General features: G+C 45.0%; 1 long non-coding RNA gene across 1 annotated transcript; it reads left to right on the top strand.

Moving 5' to 3' along the window:
• The first annotated feature begins 3,711 nt into the window (after window positions 1-3,711).
• LOC125760148 (uncharacterized) lies at window positions 3,712-13,744 on the top strand. Its single transcript, XR_007417794.1, has 3 exons — window positions 3,712-3,841; window positions 6,953-7,181; window positions 13,620-13,744. It is a non-coding gene; the product is annotated as an uncharacterized LOC125760148 (long non-coding RNA).
• The last annotated feature ends 746 nt before the right edge of the window (window positions 13,745-14,490 follow it).

Below are 14,490 nucleotides of genomic sequence, written 5' to 3'. Positions count from 1 at the left end.
GCCCAATGGAAAGTATGGCCGCCCGAGAGCAGCTTATGGTATCGTTGGCACAATGTGCTACAGGGCAGTCTGTAGAACACGTATACCCAGAAAAAAAAGTGTATACAATGTGCATTATTTCTTTTAGTATGTGTATGCTAGTTGTGCAGACGGCCCTGTAGCACAATGTACCAGCCACAAGCTGCTCTCGGGCGTGACCATACTTCCCATTGTTCCCGCCAAGCAAGCTCACATCGTAACGCGAATTCATTACTCGCTGCCCTGACGTCAACGCGACAAGACTTTCGAGCACTTATGAGCAACTGACATACATCTCGCATCTTGCCGCCGCCTGTGACGAGTGTCAGCTGCAAGGGCGACCACATGCTTTGCGGCGAATGTTGATGATGATTTATGTTTATTGGCGCAAGGGCCATGGTGATGGCCAAAGAGCGCCAGGACATGATAGCTAAAGTGGACAATGGTTATGTTAAGTGGCTGTAAAGGGGCCTAAAATTCCTCGCGCTAAAGGCGGGTAAAACATATACGTAGTAAAATTATGAGATTACGTGAGACATGTGCATATAGAGTGAATGACAAGCGGTTGTGACGATAAAACAATGAGCGTATGTTGTGAGCACGAATACCTCCTCAGGGCCTTTGAGGCCAAAGGCAGGGAGGCAGGTGCTTTCTCTAATGTAGCTCCCGTAGCGCCAACCTCTTTTCAGAGGTCGTGCTACGGACTGCCTGGGTATGTGACGTGAAAGCTGCGGACTTTTAAAAACGCGAAGAGTGACTGATGTTTACAAACAGGTTCCCTACCGATGAACATAGCTGGGTGTAATGGTAATTGTTGTCGGTAGGGTAATGTAAAAAGTTTTCTTCGTAGTGTGTCTAATTCTGTACATTGAATTAAAATGTGAAGCACGGTGAGTGGTTCACCACATTTCTCGCACATGGGTGGTTCACCACCGGATAGAAGGTGAGTGTGTACTGTGTGTGTGTCCTGTTCTTAGCCTTGTAAGTATTACTTCTGTGTGGCGTGATTTTGATACTGGCGGCCAATTACCCAGACGTGTACAGTGTCGCACCGACTCAAGAAGGCAGCACTGAAGTGCAGTGTTTCTGTAGTTAGTATCACGCTGAAAAAAACTAGTATGTGCTGCATGGTGAATGCTGTGATAAGTGCTCAAGCCTGTGATAAAAAGCATGCCACACGTTTCGTGGAATGCTCTGTTGCAGTGGTTCATTTGATTCGATTGTTGTGCAGAAGCCACTGTTGCACAGTGGTCAAATGGGTGGTTTTTTGAATGACCGTTTGAGGGAACACCAGGCAGCTGCCAGTGCTGTAGTGGCTGCTAGCCATCTGGCTGACCATTGCCGACAGTGCATGTGCACAGTGCATTTGCACAGCGCTCATGCTCAGGCGGTTATGGGGCAAATCAGACCAGGAAATTTTTGAGGCAATGCGCATGAAAAAAGGGGGTGATGGGCATGAAGTGCTCTGTCGCTGGCTCTTGGAAATAAAGAATGCGCATACCTTGAAAAAAATGTGTTTGGTTAGATTTGGCACGAAAAGACTCTGTAAGCATGCAAAGAGTTCAAAAGATTCGTGGCAATTGTAGTAGGACATTATTAATTCATTTTTTCCATGTTGTGTAGCTTTGTGCACATCTTGTGGATTATGTTTTTCTGCGAGTAAAATTTCAATTGATGTTTCGCACTGCATCTTGCTGACGTGCTGTGAATTATATGGTTTTTGAAAAGACGTCGAGAGTTGGACGGAAACCTGTCTGGCCATTAAAATATGTTGTTTTCTGCGGGTAAATGCTTTGTTAAAGTTTAGCGTCGTGTCCTTGCTGTTGTCTTTGCCTTGTCTTTTGTCTTTTTTTAGTTAATTGGTTATGCCAAATGCTGGAATATGTCAACCAGGTGGACTATTTATGTGCTTGTAAATGTGCTTTAGCAGCTGCATATGTTCTTCCTTGCATGCCATGGTAGCTCAGCAGATAAGTCATGCTACTAAGTTCAGGGATATGGTTTTAATTCCCAGCTGCAGTTATCATATTTTGATGGAGGTAAAATGCAAAAAAGCCTGTATTTTAGATTCAGTTGCACGTTAAAGCTGCACTGGAGCCTTCTATTATGGCGTGTCTCATCATGTTGTGTATTTGGCATGTAAAACCTCGTAATTTGACTCAATTCATTCTTTTTTGCACATTTTTTGAGCCTGTGTCGAAAGACAACCCTGGTTGAATGCAGTAGCCATAAGCAGTGGTCAAAAGTAAAATGTAAATGAGAACAAACCATGTTCACAAAGCAAATGTTGTAATATAGGGGTCACTTTGACATACGCAAAAAACCTATTCAAAGGAGGAGAAAAGCAGAGCAATTAGTAACGAAATACAAGAAGGATAGTCACTTAGTAACGAAATACAAGCAGGTCAACAATTAACATGACAAGCTGGCCCTCATTTAAAAGGAAGCTGAAATGCTTTTTAAGAAAAATGACTTTGGAGTGGGAAATCATACTTTGCTTTTTTCTCAATTCGAAGGTAGATGTGAAAGTTCTCAAAAGTGAATGCTAATAGCGTTTTTGCCAAAAAAATGCGGCTGCAGGCGCAGGCCTTCTCGAAATGCTGAGCGAACATAGTGACATGATGTTCGGTATGCCACGTCATCTGCAACAGTAGCATTGTTTAATTGTGGTCTCTGCAATCATCTCCAGCGATGGTGTGGAGACGGAGCTAGTCACAAAGGCCACTGTATAAAATACGAGGTACGCTTGTTCACATTGCGCTTGGCTGTTTGTGGGTATTGTAATTCAACTGAAGAATTTTCAGTGTTTGTTTATTACTTGAGCTTCTGGTACTTAAACAGCGCTCACAGTTCAGATTAGTGAGGGGTGGTGACCTTCCATTGGGGGTCAGCCCGGCTCTGCCAAAGGTACCGAAGATGATGTAGTTTCAGTCGATTTGCATGGGCGGAGCAAAAGAAAATTTTGTCATGTATTACACGGCTCCTGCTTCAACAACTGCGAAAAAGGTAACATTTTCAACAATAATGTCGATCCTTCTTAACCGCAAAGTTTTACCGAATTCTAAAACCACTTCAGCTTCTCTTTAAAGGGACGTGAAAGGGGAAAATTATTTATCTTGTATTAGTCAAAACTCTTCTACAATACCGAAATCACCATACTTGCAGCGAGAATATGCTTGGTAAGCGAGAAAACGTGCAAAAATAAAATGCAGGTTGCAACGCCACATTGCAATTCTCGCACCAATCGCCATGACGTCATAGATTTTGACAACGTTTACTAGGACCTACAGAGTTCTTAATTGGTAAAAAATAAGTACATTGTCCTCTGAGGGGGCCATTAACATACCAAGTTTCAATAAATTTCATTGAGCTGATGCCGCCAAAATAGGAAATGTTCACGATATAATCTGTGACATCATGCAAGAATATTTCAGCGCAAAATTTAAAAGTGAAAATGTGATCTTGGTTTTTTCCTCTATTAATATGCCTATCATCAACATTAGTGTTTTTGCAGAGTAGACTTTATCAGTCTAAACCATCACTTTGGTTTCCCTTTAAGGGCATTCTCTAATTGTTGCCACAAATATGTATCCATATGTTGGTGACCAGTCTGATGCTCTTGAATTGTGAAATAAAATGCTCTGCAAAGGTGAACTGAATGAAATGCATTTCTGTTAAATATTTCAGAAAGCGTCCCGAAAGCGCCAGAGAGATGAGGAGCTTCTGACCATGATCGATGACAATAAGGCAAAGCAGCAACAGGAACTCGCATCTCTAAGGGCCGAAAATGCTGCACTAAAAACACAGTTGAAGAAGTACCAGAGTAAGTTCATTACTTCAGTTTTGTAAGGTTGTCATTTTTTCCTCTCTGTCATAAAGCATTGTTATAATAGGATACAACTTAAGAAGGCAATATCTTGTCTCCTGATGTCCATAATGATTGCTCATCTGTTAGATATTGGCATGTACACCAGGGGCGTAGCCGGGGGGGGGGGGGGGGTTCAACCCCCCCCCCCCTGAAAATTTCAATTTTGCTTGCGTATATACACACACACACATACAAACGCACGCACGAACATATATAAAATATAGTTAAACCCCCTCCGTTCCCCGAAAAAAATTTCTGGCTATGCCCCTGGTGTACACAGATTAAAAATGGTCTGCACTAGTTGTTAGCACCTTCTATGTCTTCTGTTGTCATGACATTGTTCCAAGTGCTTTTTTTTCTGCCCATGGTTGCTGAAGTTCTTCTAAAAGCATTTGACACATAATACTGGAAGTAATCTGAAGGCTGTCACAAGTCTAATTAAGAAATCATACATTAATATTTATGTGTGAAAGTAGCTGTGCCAAGATTTCACTTGACTGCCACGACTTTATGGCTCACCACTTGTTTAATTGTGAGAACGCATGGTAGGTATTTACATAAGTGATAAAAAGGCCGTCTGCTTACCTCTGACTGTTTCGTTTTTTTTTTGAAGTTTGAAGTTTATTTCATTATTTTTGTGGTACATGTATTTACACTTTTAGGGACCCAACAAAATTGTTAAAGGGTCCCAACGGCATTATAACGTCAAACACTCTAAATGGCAACAGCATGAGTGGGAAAGAAAAGCATTGTCCTTTCTTTTTTGTGCTAACATGAATTATTTGTTTAAATTTGTAAATTCAATATGTGGTGTCCATTATCTTGATTTATTTAGGGTTGGACAGCTTCCTAAAAAAGGCTGAATGCCTTGTAGAAGGCCTGAAAGCAGTCTCCAGGGATAGGAGCCTGGAGTTAATTGATGATCAGGCTGCCCCACCAAAGAAGAACCACTCCGGAGCATCAAACGGGGAGACCAACACTGTGCAGGTTTCCTTGTCTGGTGCTCTGGAGAACTCTCGGCAGCTGTCACACTCTCCACAGCTGTTGCCTGAGGCATCGGTTAGGAGTGTGTCAAATCAAGAAAGGTTGCCCTCGCCAGTTGTGGAGAGTGTGCCGGCTGTTGAGGGTGTGCCCATTGCTGAGAGTGTGCCAGGTGATGAAAGTGTGCCACTTGGGGAAAGGGTGCCACTCGCAGCATGTCAGCCACCTTCTTTGAATGGTGGCACATCTTCGCAACTGCTATTTTCGTGGAGTGATCCTGGGGTAAGCATTTATGTCAAGAACTCCTGTTGCCGTTTTCCCAAGTCTTGTATGTTTGCTTATACCATTACACTGCACAAGCTGTGTTCAAACCAGACTTTAGGTTTTTTAAGCTTAAGGACAATTTGGGATGCAAGATAATAGGTAATTCTCAGAAAAGCACTTGTGACATTGGTGTTCGTCTGCTTTGAATGCATTTATTGTAAAGCATGGTTAGTTTTCTGTATGACCTGTTTTATGTGGCCATCACTTTTCACTAATTTACAACTACACATTTTGTGTGGCGATTGTTTAGTCACAAACACGCATTGCGGTTTTCCGTCGAATATTGTTTTTTTTATAAACTGCTTTTTGTTATTTTATACTGCCAATTGATACAGCAAGAACAAGCTTGCCCAGGTAGCCAGTAGGAACCAGGTCAGCCAGTCCTGATGACAAAATGAATGAAGGGAATTTTGAGGGCTTGTTTCTTTTTGTTTGATAGAACCTTAACGAAAACCAGTAAATAATAAAGCCTAGGAAGGTATAGGGAATATTAATAGTACTGTTTTAAGTGTATCGTAATAATAATTATGTAGATATGAAGAAAGTAAAGTGTACGAAAACAACTTGTAGTCGGCAGGGGCTGAACATGCAACCATGCCATCTGAAGGGTCGAATGCGAAGGTTACAGGTGCAACCCTTAAACTTAGTTTGAAAATCAGTCTCTATTAGTTATCTAAGGTGGGCGAGCTCTTTATCCATTAAATCACAGATGTGACGCTCATGCAGCTCTGCCTCTCTGATGAATTTCAGGGGCAAGAAAGTTTTTGCATGTGAGGTGGTTCTTTTATTTCAGTATGGTGCTACGTGTGAAATCTGGTTTGCAATCTTTGCAGTCATTGATGCAACACCCCATCTGCCCAGTGTGCAAAAGACCTAAGGACAGTGGGATGTTGTACAAAATGGCACTGCAGCACTCCGCGAATTTCGTGGCATTGTTCTTGCACTTTTCACTTATTGCATTGTCTTGATTGACCAAGTTTGCATAAACATGCTAGTTTGTTCAGCGCCGAGAAAACGCGCATCCTGGCCTTTCCGGAGATCTTCTTGATGTGAAGTCCTTTGAATATATATGTTATAATGCTGGTCTTCTGCTTACCATCAGTGAAAAAAGCGAACTGTTAGAAGGTGGGCATTCGACAGGCTAGGGTTGGGTTTGACCTTGAGTTTTATTACTGGGACTGACAACCAGATCTGATGGAACCTGTTTTCTTTAGTGCAGCAGAGCTTACTGGTCGGAGTGTCTAATCACGGAATAATGTGGAAAACGCCGTGAGACATTTTTAATCAAGATTTCTCTATTTATGGCGACTATCAAGTCGTCTGCACGCAACAGTTTTTGCAAACAGTTGGAGGCGAGTACAGGAGTGGTTAGTGCTTGTTTGCGGGGGTTTGCTGCGCTGTGTGGACTCCATGCGCATGTACCGCAGCTCAACATTTTTCACTAGTTGCAGTGAACGCAGTGCCGCTTATTAACATGCAAATCCTTTTAACTCGTAAGCAGCACAGAAGAAACCAGGGATAGATAATATAATACTCCAACTTCGAGTGCTAATTGTGGTGCGCATGAAGGTATCTGACCACGTACAGCAAAGTGAACGATTCCATAATCCAGCTTCAAGGTTCTTCCGCTAGGCTTCGTGACATTCCCTTCTTTGACCTTATAAACACTATTTAGAAATAGTAATCGTACTGAGATCACGAAAAGGATAACACATTCTGCTCAGTTGTTTGTTCCTTTAATGTTATTTTCTTTATTCGCAGGTCGTCGAGCTGGACCCAGGCTGCGGTGTGTTCACTGAAAAGAACACGTTGTGCAGCCTGGACCACTTCTGCAAAAGTGCAACAGGTGTGGCGCGGGCACTGCTGCCTGCGGTATTTACACCGCAGGCCCTTGTGACCTGCTCTGTAAAAGGGAACAGGGCAAAAGGGTCACATCGACCAGAAGAGCCACGGCCTGCACTGCACTCGGGAGCACTTTGTGCTATTTTATGTGAGTTATTTTGCTGTGGCCAACGTTTTTAATATTCCAGATGCATACAAACATACCAGTGCCACATACCATTACATTTTCAGTAATGAGAAGCATAGACCACTTTTTATTAGTGATTGATCTACTTATGAAGCTAAGCCTGTAAACTGCACGAAAGGAAAAAGTCTATTGAAGGGCTTAGCTATTTTAGTCGATTAACAGATAATGAAGACAAGAATGGAGAAAGTGCAGTACCAGTATGGTGTGTAATTAGGTGTGGTGGCGTAATTGGGAATGTTTGCAGTGAGGGGGGGGGGGGGGGCTGGGTAGGCCAAGTGTGGATGAGTGTCACTTTGCGCTCTGTGGCCCATGGCAGAAATAAGTTTCAAGGGGGGTGTGGTGCATATGGGTTAGATGTACAAATCAATGTAATTGAAAAGATTCTGTGGCAATGCTGCACACGGACTCTAGCAGCTAGTATTCATGATGATAATATCTGGTTTTTAATGGCGCAAGGGCCAATTGATGGCCAAAGAGCGCCAGGTCATGCAACAAGAAACGTGAACAATGATTTTGGGAAGTGGCTGTATAAGGGCCTTAAAATTCCGCGCGCTAAAAAAGGCGGGTAAAACGTAGAAGTATTAAAATCATGGACATGACATGAGATGTGTTCAGTGAGATTCAGTGGCAAACGGTCGTGATAGTAAAGGGATAAACACATGGTATGAGCACGAATGCCTCGTCAATGCCCTTGTGTCCAAGGGCCGCGAGGCAGGTGCTTTCGGTAATGTAGCTACCGCAGCAGCGACCTCTGTTCAGAGGTCGCTCTGCGGATTACCTGGGTATATCGCGTGAAAACTATTCAGATCTTTTATAAACGACAACAATGAGTCAAGTTTGAAAAGCGGCTCCCTACCGATGAACATAGTTGGATGAAGCGGTATTTGCTCGCGGTAGGGTGATGGGAAGTGCTTTTTTCTAATGGGATCTAACTCACTGCATTGAATGAGAATGTGCAGGACTGTAAGTGGTTGACCACAATTCTCACAAGTGGGTGGATCACCACCAGACAGGAGGTATGCATGTGTACTGTGTGTGTGTCCTATTTTCATCCTGGTAAGTGTTACATCTGTGCGGCGTGACTTTGACAGTGGCGGCCAATGCGCGATATGTGGCTTAATGAGATGAAGTTTATTTTGTGTTTGCTTGTCCCACGACCGCTGCCAGTAGTCTCTGAGCTTTCTTTTAACGAAGGGTTTCAGGTCAAGTGAAGGTACTGCTATGGACGTATTGGTGGCAGCGTTTTCGTGGACAGAGGCAGCTAGCTGGTCCGCCAAGACATTTCCCCCGATCTCGCGGTGCCCTGGCACCCAGCACACTACAACATGTTGTTTTAGTGTGTAGAGCGTACATAATAGCGAGTAGAGGGACACAAGGACAGGATTTTTATGTTTTTTCAGGGTTTTTAAAGCTTTTACGACGCTCAGAGAATCCGTGTATATGACTGTACGTATTAGTTTTAATTCCTTAATGTGTTTAACGGCCACAAGTATCGCGTAAGCTTCTGCGGTGAAGATACTTGAATTAGGATTCAGAATACCGGACTCGGAAAAGGATGGGCCAACGGCTGCATAGGACACACCAGTATGAGACTTTGAAGCATCAGTAAAGAATTCAGGACAGGTGTACTTGTGCTGCAGTTCGAGAAAGTGAAAACGTATATGTGCAATAGGTGCGTGTTTCGTTACTTCTACAAAGGAAACATCACAGTCTATGAGCTGCCACTGCCACGGCGGCAGATATGCAGCGGGAGCCATCAAACTGTGTTCATGAAGTGGCACGCCCGTTTCCTCAGCGAGGGCCCTCACACGCAGTGAGTAGGGCTGTCTCACCGCAGGACGATTGTTAAACAGGGCAGAACTCGACAAATCATTGATGGTAGAGTGTGCGGGGTGTTCGTTGTCAGCGTCAACTTTCAGGTAATATAAAAAGGACGTGCAAGATCTCTGCAGGTGGAGCGACCACTCGTTGCACTCAACGTAGAGGCTTTCTACGGGGCTGGTTCGAAACGCACCCTGTAGAAAGGCGAATACCTAGATGGTGAACAGGGTCAAGCATCTTCAGGGCGCTTGGTGTCGCAGACTGATAAACAACGGCCGCGTAATCTAGGCGCGTGCGAATGAGACTTCTGTATAGATTGATCAGGCACTTCCTGTCACTGCCCCATGCCGTGCGTGACAGTACTTTTAATATGTTCATTGTTTTCATGCACTTGTTTTTTATATGCTTGATGTGTGATATGAAGGTGAGTTTGGAGTCCAGAATTAGGCCTAGAAATTTATGTTCCGCCTCTACTGGTAACCGCTGGCCATACAAGACAATTTCGGGATTCGGGTGGAGGCCTCTCTTTCTGGAAAAGAGAACACAGGTGCTTTTTTGTGGACTTAACCTGAACCCGTTTTCGTCTGCCCATTTAGACACCTTGTTCAGACAGAGCTGAACATGCCGCTCACACATAGCAAGATTGCAAGACCTAACGCCGATCTGGACATCATCCACATATGTGGAATAGAATATGTTATGTGGGATGCAGAGACGTAAGGAGTTCATTTTTATTATAAAAAGGGTGCAACTCAGCACACCACCCTGTGGTACACCAGTTTCCTGAACAAATGGTCGGGAGAAAACATTGCCCACTCGAACACGGAATGTGCGATTGGATAGATAACTTTCGACTATGGTGAACATCCTACCTCGCACTCCTAAGTGTGAGAGGTCTCTCAGTATTCCAAAGCGCCATGTTGTGTCGTATGCTTTTTCCATGTCAAGGAATACCGAGAGGAAAAATTGCTTGTGGACAAATGCTTCGCGAATCTGTGACTCAATGCGGATTAAGTGGTCGGTTGTGCATCGACCCTCTCGAAATCCGCACTGGTATGGGTCTAGTAATTTATTCGTTTCGAGGAAATGTATTAACCGGCAGTTTATCATTTTTTCGAAGACTTTACATAGGCAACTTGTTAGCGCGATGGGTCTGTAACTACTGACAGAGGATGGATCTTTGCCCTGTTTAAGAATAGGTATCACGATAGCCTCTTTCCAGGAAGTGGGGATCTCACCGGAATACCATATGGCATTGTAGAGGGAAAGAAGTGTTTTCTGTGTTTCGTGGGAAAAGTGCAATAACATTTCGTATACAATACGATCGGAACCAGGGGCAGACTTGTTGCAACAGTTCAGTGCTGACTGTAGTTCTGCTAGGCAGAACGGTGCATTGTATGCCTCATTTTGTGTAGATTTCCTTTCCAACCTCTCTCGCTCCAACCTTGTTTTGTGCCTTTGGAAAGTTTCGGAATAATGCGTAGAACTAGACACTAATTCGAAGTGGGCTCCCAGAGAGTCGGCTTGGTTCTCCAGGCTTTGCCCTTGGGTGTCTACTAAGGGCAACGGATATGCTGGTTGACCACTTACTTTTTTCACACCATTCCAGACCTTAGCCTCATGTCTGTAGGAATTTATGCCCGAAATAAACTTCTGCCAGCTGTCCCTTCTAGCCTGCCGGCGGGTTCTCCGGCCCTCCGATTTCACCTGTTTAAAATTAATAAGGTTTTCTGCTGTGGGGGAATCGCGCAGATGTCCCCACGCTTTATTCTGTTTTCTCCGAGCTTGGCGGCACTCGTCGTTCCACCAGGGAACACGACGTTTGCCGGTCCCCCTAGTTATTTCTGGTATGCATTCAAAAGCAGCGTTGATGATAAAAGCGGTTAAATACTCAACGGCAGCGTCAATACTAAAAGAAGAAATCTCTGCCCACGAAATCTTAGTAAGTTTGTGGAACTCCTCCCAATTGGCTTTGTCAAGCTTCCACCGAGGAGCTTGGGGCGGAGATTCGTTTTGTTTTTGTGTTTTGAGGAGTATGGGGAAGTGGTCACTCCCGTAAGGGTTTTTAACCACTTCCCAGTTAAAATCAAGTAAAAGCGATGGAGAGATGATGCTAAGATCGATGGCTGAGTACGACTTATTAGCGAGGCTAAAAAACGTGGGCTCTTTTTTGTTGAGTAAGCATGCGCCTGTAGAAAGAGGAAATTCTCAATGAGGCGGCCTCGCGCGTCGGTGCGAGAGTCGCCCCACAGGCTGCTGTGAGCATTGAAATCACCAAGGACGAGGTAAGGTTCGGGCAACTCGTCTATAAATGACTGGAATTCATGTTTGTGTAGCTGGTAGTGTGGGGGTATATATACAGAACAGATAGTTATAAGTTTGTTTGCGAGTATAGCTCGAACGGCCACTGCCTCCAGTGCCGTTCGGAGAGGAAAGTGCTGGCATGCTACGTTTCGGTCTAGTATGATTGCTACACCGCCAGATGATGCGAGCGCATCCTCGCGGTCTTTCCGGAAAACAACATACTGCCGGAGAAAATTTGTGTGTCTGGAATGTAAGTGTGTCTCCTGTACACACAGCACTTTTGGACACAATTTACTGAAAAGTTCATGTATGTCGTCTATGTTGTGTAATAGTCCTCGGACGTTCCACTGTATTATTGTGTCCATGTTGGTAGTGTACGTGTGCTGTGTGTCGCAAAGGAAGGAGGGTCACTTATTTTACAGAGCCTTTGCCAGGCCCTGTAATTATGGTTTTGTCTTTTCTGGAGCGGTCGAGGGATGCTCGCCGCTCCTTCGGCGCAGCTTGCGCCGGTGGACCAGTAGTGTCCATCGTCTCTTGCGAGGCGACAGACAGTCGCTCTACCGAGCGGTGTTTGCGTAGTGTAGACTTCGCCGCGGTAGACGAAGTCTTTGCCCCCACCAAGCCGGAGGCCGATGGAACCCCCTTGGCCTCGTCATTGCCCTGGCTGCTGCCAGAGCTTGTGGAGGCCACTGGTGCGGGCTGAGTGACAGTGGGCAGGGCAGCGCTGGCTGCTCCCGCCGTAGGGGCGAGTGGCGTTAGCCTCGGCACGCTAGGCGTAGTCCGGGCAACTGCCAAGGGCCTTAGTGGTGCCGCCCCTCGATGCACCACTTCGGCAAAGGATGTTTTCAGTGGGAATGACGATGCAATCCGTTGTCTTGCTTCGCGGAATGATATATTCTCCTTTACCTTTACAGTGATTATTTCCTTTTCTTTCTTCCAGGCCGGGCAGGCTCTGGAGTATGCTGGGTGACTGCCCTCGCAGTTTGCACAATGGACCTCATCATTCCTGCAGTCGTCAGTACTGTGGCCGGTGGTGCCACACTTAGCGCAAATAAGCTGCCCTCGGCAGCTCTGTGATCCATGGCCAAATCTCTGGCACTTGAAGCAACGCCTCGGGTTAGGGATATAGGGTCGGACATGAAGTTTCACATAGCCGGTTTCAAGAGTCTCGGGTAGTATGGTTGAACTGAAGGTAATTATTAGATGCTTCGTTGCGATTTCGCTGTTGTTCCGTCTGATTTTGATTCGTTGAACAAGAATTACACCTTGGTCCCTCCATCCGTCGAGGAGTTCATCTTCGCTCAATGTCATCAAGTCTTCGTCCGAGACTACGCCTTTCACTGTGTTCATCGTTCGGTGTGGACTTACAGATACAGGTATGTTACCAAAAGCTACTAGGTGTGCGAGTTTGTTGAACTGTTCTTTGTCTTTTAGTTCGAGCAGCAGATCCCCACTTGCCATCTTTGTGGCTTTGTAACCGGCTCCAATCGTCTCTTTTAGGCTCTTGGCCACTAGGAATGGTGAAATCGCTCTAGCTTTTGTCGTTGGTTGCTCACAGTGAATCACATGAAATTTCGGGAATGTTTCTTTGCTTTTGGGACAGAAGAGTGATGTTGCGTCGGTGCGTACCCTTTTCGGGGCACGATCGGTTGAAGAAGGGTTGAACGTTCCCATAAAAAAGTAATCTGTTCGGAAACGGCGCCTACCACCCACCACGGAGCCCAACAAGGGGACGTCGCAGAACGTGTGAACAAGTCTGCGCAACGCCAGTAGTGTGCCGTTCCTATAACCAAATATGGTTTACCCTAGGTAGGATAGCCACACAAGGTTAACCCTTGCCGCCAGGAAAAGTGGAAGAAAATGGAAGAGAGCAGAGGACAGGAAAGATTAAAAGTGAGAGGTAAAGACGAAGATAAGGGGAGAGAGAGACAGGAAGAGGCGACTGCCGATTTCCCCTGGGTGGGTCAGCCCAGGGGTGCCGTCTACGTGAAGCCGAGGCCAAAGGGGTGTGTTGCCTCAGCCGGGGGGCCTTAAAGGTCCAATCACCCGGCGTCGGCTCAACCCCCAGGATCCCCTTTTCCCCGGACACGGCAATGCCACGCACGGCTAGGCGTGGGAGGGGGTCGAAACCCCCCCGTTAGCTCGGGTCCGTGGTGTCGCTACACACCAAACGCCTGCTTGCGCAGACGCCCCTGCGGGGAGCTAGTATTCATTCTTAGTTGTGAATATGAGCAGCACTTTTATGCTTGCCTTTATTATTTTTGCATTTTACAGCATACACAAAGGCCTTTGCAGTGCGGAAGGGACTGGAGTATAATGAGAAAAATGTCCTGCTGTCAGTGGGAACAAAGCTCAGCGAGCTCCGGAGTGAGCGCAGCAAGAAGCCCTAAATAAAGTGAAGGTCGATCTGGTATTTGTGTTCAGTTCAGTATATGGTGCAGCTGCATGTCTATTCTGTCTGCTCTATATATGCATGCATATATATATGTAAAATGCACATGCAGATCAGCTCTGAGATCTCTGACAAAAATAACAAAATTTTCTTGATGCCTTTGGATGTGTCCAGGCATCTTTATGATTCATTTTCACATATTGATGCTGCTCGAAAGCAGAGAACATAGTGGCAGCATTTGTAATCATTGATAGTCACCTACTTCCCGAAATGCACTGGATGGGGTGAGAAACTCAATACAGTTAACTGTAAGCACTGCGGTGTATTCATAAATGTTCATGAAATTGATTAGAAGTATTTTCTTTTTCAAGTAGTTATGCCAGTAGCCTACTTGCACTCAACTGCATGCTCCTGAAATAAATTTATCAGTTTAGTGCACCCATGCAATACTATAAAATGCATATAATATTATTTTTAATGTTACTAACAGCGCAAAAAAGGACGAGGGACCAGGAAGAAACACAGACAAGTGCATATAATATATGTGGTGTTTTCAAAATCGGCAAATCGTTCTTCCTGTGATGCCCATTGCTGCCACGAGATTACCAGAAAGTGCACTAGTAATTTTTGCTGTATGATGAAAGTCAGCAAAATTCGCAGGCAAAAATCAGCGTGTGTGTCACCTGTGTAAGGAATGGAAGGTGTACGTTTCAGTAAATATTTCTTAACATACCCTGTATATAAATATGCAAT

The sequence above is a fragment of the Rhipicephalus sanguineus genome, chromosome 10 (assembly GCF_013339695.2).
Source record: "Rhipicephalus sanguineus isolate Rsan-2018 chromosome 10, BIME_Rsan_1.4, whole genome shotgun sequence".
In the NCBI taxonomy this organism is placed as follows: Eukaryota; Metazoa; Arthropoda; class Arachnida; order Ixodida; family Ixodidae; genus Rhipicephalus; species Rhipicephalus sanguineus.
Note: the sequence above shows the minus strand (reverse complement) of the source record. Positions and strands in the feature narration are given on the sequence as shown.